Source organism: Rhagoletis zephyria, unplaced genomic scaffold, assembly GCF_001687245.7.
Source record: "Rhagoletis zephyria isolate East Lansing unplaced genomic scaffold, Rhagoletis_zephyria_1.1 Rzeph_scaffold_02127, whole genome shotgun sequence".
In the NCBI taxonomy this organism is placed as follows: domain Eukaryota; kingdom Metazoa; phylum Arthropoda; class Insecta; order Diptera; family Tephritidae; genus Rhagoletis; species Rhagoletis zephyria.
This window is the reverse complement of record NW_016159211.1, coordinates 45,007-49,930: the sequence shown is the minus strand read 5'-3', so window position 1 is coordinate 49,930 and position 4,924 is coordinate 45,007.

The window sequence follows — 4,924 nt, the reverse complement described above, 5'->3', positions numbered from 1 at the left end:
CCCTCTTAAAAATTACATAAAAAATTCACTTGTTTTCATTATTTTTCTTAATTTAAATACCTATAATTCAAAAGTTTTGTAGAAAATTGATCCAAATTTTTGTTGAGGATTAAGTATACGTCAATGAATTATATCCAAAAGCAACCAGCTTGATTTAGTTTACAACAGTGAAAATAAAGCTAAATAACACAAAGGTTACCTGTTTTTTAGATTTGCCCATATGCGCTGACAAGTGGACTTCAAGATAGATTAGGCAATAAGGAGACGGCTATATGCGCCTTTCTGGACATCGAGGGCGCGTTTGACAACACCTCACATGCTGCAATAAACAGTGCTCTGATCAGCAGGGGGGTAAACAATACCCTCGTAGCCTGGTTTAATTGCATTCTCCGCACCAGAAGTGTAGAAATACAAACCTGTACGAATAAAACGGTTGTTGCCAGAACAACAAGGGGCTGTTCACAGGGTGGAGTGCTATCTCCACTGCTGTGGAACATAGTCATCGACGGACTGCTCCAAGAGCTGACAGATACTGGGCTAACTTTCCAGGGGTACGCCGATGACATTGTAATTCTATGTGGGACTGAATGTTACCCCATCAAAAACCACTATAGTACCATTCTCAAGGAAATATAAACAGAAGAGCCTAAAACCGATAAGGCTAGATGGAACCAACATTATGTATCAAAAAGAGGTTAAATTCCTAGGGGTGATACTAGACCAAAAACTACTCTGGAAAGCATACGTGGAAGAAACCACGAAGAAAGCTGTAAGATCATTTATGACGTGTAGGTCCATGGCAGGAAAGAGTTGGGGATGCACACCAAAGATACTGAGATGGATCTACACGACTATAGTACGACCCATGATGGCTTATGGAGCCATCATCTGGGCTGATAGAACTTCACAACTTGGAACAATCAAAGTGCTCTCCAAGTTACAAAGGATGCGTATGCATAACCGGAGCCATGAGAACCTGTTCAACCGCATCCTTGGAGGTTCTTCTAGACCTTACTTCTCTTCATATTCACAAACAGACTCAGGCGAAGAGAGCTTTACTACGCATGACTGGTTCCAACATCGTGGCAGAAGCCGTGGGAAGTTAGATATTATTACAAAGAAGTTCCCTGAAATTGCAATACCGAGGGATGCCATGCATCCGAGGTACAGCTTTACAAAGAGGTTTAAAACTGATCTGAGTAATAAGAAGAGCTGGGCTGGCATATCCGAGACGTATCGGATAAACCAAAACATGATTACCAGGTACACTGATGGCTCATTGACCGACGAGGGTACCGGGGTAGGGGTAGTTGGACCGAGGTTAAGATACTCGGAACCCATGGGAAAACATATGTCTATTTTCCAGGCTGAAACATACGCCATAGAAAGATGCGTGGACTTTAATATCAAGCGAAACTACCGGAATCAGGTAACACCAGGTAACATCTAAACTGGTGATGGAGTGCCTCGAAAAGCTGAATACTCTTGGTCTGACCAATCAGGTTTGGGTTCTCTGGATTCCGGGACATATTGGTATTAAAGGAAACGAGATTGCCGATAAACTAGCGAAGAAGGGCGCATCGACCCCTTTCACCGGCCCAGAGCCTTTCTGTGGACTATGAAAAAGGGCACTCTCCGAACTTGATCGGTTAGAGGCTCATAGAAAACGCCACTGGGATAATCTACCAGGTCTAGAGCAGTCCAAAGCACTTTTAGGAACATATAACCTAAAGCGCTTCAAGGAATGTATGAGCTTATCAAAGAATAACTTAAGAATTGTTACAGGAATCCTGACAGGATACTGCAGGCTGAAATATCACCTGACTAAACTGGGAATCTACTCGCATGAGCGATGCGGATTTTGCAGGACGGAAAACTAGACTGCACAGCACATCTTAGGAAAATGTCCTGCACTGATGCACAAACGCAAAAGGCACCTGTTTGAATATATGTTAACCAAAGGCGAAGTGAAATCCGTAGATTTAGGTTGCATACTAAGGTTTCTCTCGGTTACTGGATTAATAGACACTCTATAATCCATGAAGGGGGCACAATAGATCTTCAGGTCGCAGTGCTTTATCCCAAACAATAATAATAATAATCTAAAGGTGCTGGCCCAATGCAGGCTTGCTTTGCTGCGAGAAGTGCCAAGAATTATTTGGAATATACTAAAACGTATAAAGGCTGGCCAAATGGCAGCTTTTCTTCACTTGCTTTAAGCGCCTCAAAGTTTGAAATAAGCAAATGTTTTATTTGAAAGCGTTTTGTAGGATTTTGACAAAGAGGTATGTTCCTTTCAATACTCAAATTCAAACAAAAATTTGCTTACTTAATTTAAAAAAGTCGCAGAAAATGCAGGTAATTCGAAATTAAATAAAAATGATTCATTGTTTCCATATTTATATTTAACATATCCGTTATCTTATAGTAAAATGTTGCAAAGCCCACATTTACAAATTTTACACGAGAGGAAAAAACTTCTTATAGCTCTTTTCTTCAAGTAAATCGCTTTTTTAAGTTATAGTTTTTTTAGTAAATGTAGATATAGATATGTATGTATCATTATTATCATTTCTTTTAAATACAAACATTATTTCGCATTAATTTAAAAATAAATCTGAAAATTTTTGATAAATTTTTTAGAGTTTTCTAGGAAATAATTATTAACGTTAAGGGAACAGACATTGACTTTTCAACCAGACAGCTGGTTACTTTGACAGCTTCCAAGCCACCATTCGGCCAAGCAATTTTTCAAAGTAAATCAAAGCAAATTGAAGTCAGCAAAGGCGCGCAAAGCAAGCCTGCATTGGGCCAGCGCCTTAATTCTAAAAAAAGGTTCTCCAAAAAAATAAAATTTAGAATTTTTTTTATCTAATATTGCTTTGGTATTGACTAGAAAGTTGGAAATATATAATTTGGATCAAGACTAAGCAAATGGCCATTCATTTTGATCAAAATCGAGTTAGTTTTCTCCAAGCATTTCAAAAACTGTAAACATCGGAAAGTAGATTTATGTATGTATGTACGTAAAATAGGAACCATCATTGACAATGAATACCTAACCTCCGAAAAGATAGTCGCATCTGGTATACTGACGGCTCTAAGATCGGCCATGGTGTCAGAGTAGGAATATACGGCACTCAACTCAGATGGCTGCTTTTGACACGCGGTCAGTCGGGGGTTTATACCATTGAATTATGTCTCACAGCAGGTTGGCGTTACTCGCACTCAAATTCCACGAGCTCACCCAGACAGCAAAGTCACGAGCAATGAAGTAGCATATATTCCCTCCAGATTGGGAACTGCACGGGAACACATAGCACCAGGGCCATCTATTGCTCTGCGATGGAGGTACATTAAGTGTAATCTAGATGTACAGAAAGTAAATACGCTAAATCCTTTATCAACGTGAAGAACAAATCCGGTCTTCTTCTTAGAAGATACGAAACAAATTAAAAACTTACTTGGTAGTTAATTTGACTCCAAACAAACGTTTGCGAAGCATATCGGCATTATTGCGTCCAAATCCTTTTGCGATGGTTGGCTTTATAATAAATACACATTTAATAATAATAATTTCACGCAAGTCGTGGGTTTCTTTTGTTGCAAATATGAAGATGTATTTAGGAAAATTTTCTGCTTAATTGTCAGGTAGTTAATATGGCGCCCGAAATGTGACAATGAAACTATCTTCTTTTTTGTATCATGGTTCAATCATTAACCCTGAATTACGAAATGTAAAAATACAAAGCATCAGAAGAATATTTGCAGATTAAATATCCAACCGTCTTTATAGAAAACTTATTCCTGTTTTTGATTTTGATTAAATTTTTAAATGAGCAAGTAAGAAAGTCTAAGTTCGGGCGGAGCCGAACATTAAATACCCGGCGCAAGTATTAAATATATGTTTTTTCACCTTTCCGAAAGCTACCGCTAGATGGTAAGCCGGGGTGTATCAATTTTGAGTAAATTAGCGTCCTTAAATTTCGAATTATTGAAGTTTCAAGCATTTATGAAATTTACCGTTATATAAAAAGCGGCCGTAATTTTAGTCCGATTTCAATAATTTTCAACGTTTTGCTTTTATTTGGCAAGCACAATAAAAATACCGAGTTTGGTACAATTTGGTAGAACTGTTACCGATATACATACAGTGACGGGCAAAACTGTAACATGGTTTAACACTTTTTGTTTCAACCACCGCTATATTTCCAAGTTCTAACGACTTTCATCCTTTGGTTGAATATTCTTGTTGGTACATCCCTACTCCCTCTCTCATAATGATTTGAAGTCAATACAACAACAATAAAAAAACCAGCAGACAAAAATGTAAATTAAGGCAGATGTTACAATTTTGCACTCACTCTCAGTTTTGCATTTGACCGTTATCTTTTACTTAGTTGGAAGTCAGATGACTTTTTTCTATATTGTATTTTATTGAAGAAGTGATCACCAATAAATAACATAGTTAATCAGGAACCATAAATGTAAATAATAGATTTACTGCAAAAAGGCGGAACCGCACGAAAAGTGGCAAGAAATTTTGGAATTTGCTACTTAAAAATGTTAAGACTTAGAAAAAATATAGCCTAAAGTGTTCCCAAGGACAAAGGAAGTCTGTTAAAAAATATTACGGTACGATATCTTGTGAACTTAGAAGCAAGTAGCGATGCAGTCACTATTACAGAAGCGCTTAAGGTATTAAACTTTAATGCAAATCAATAGACAGCGAGGCGAAGAATTGCCAATTTGAGCTCAAAGGCATCATAAAGAAGAAAAAAGCAAATTTGATCATAATACATGTGCGAGTGTGGCAGCATTTCGCTACATCGCACGAAAACCGAACTGTTGCCTATTGGGATATGTTAGGCCGTTCAGAATGCAATAAAAAACATATTTTTAAGTTTCAATTGAAGGTTATTTG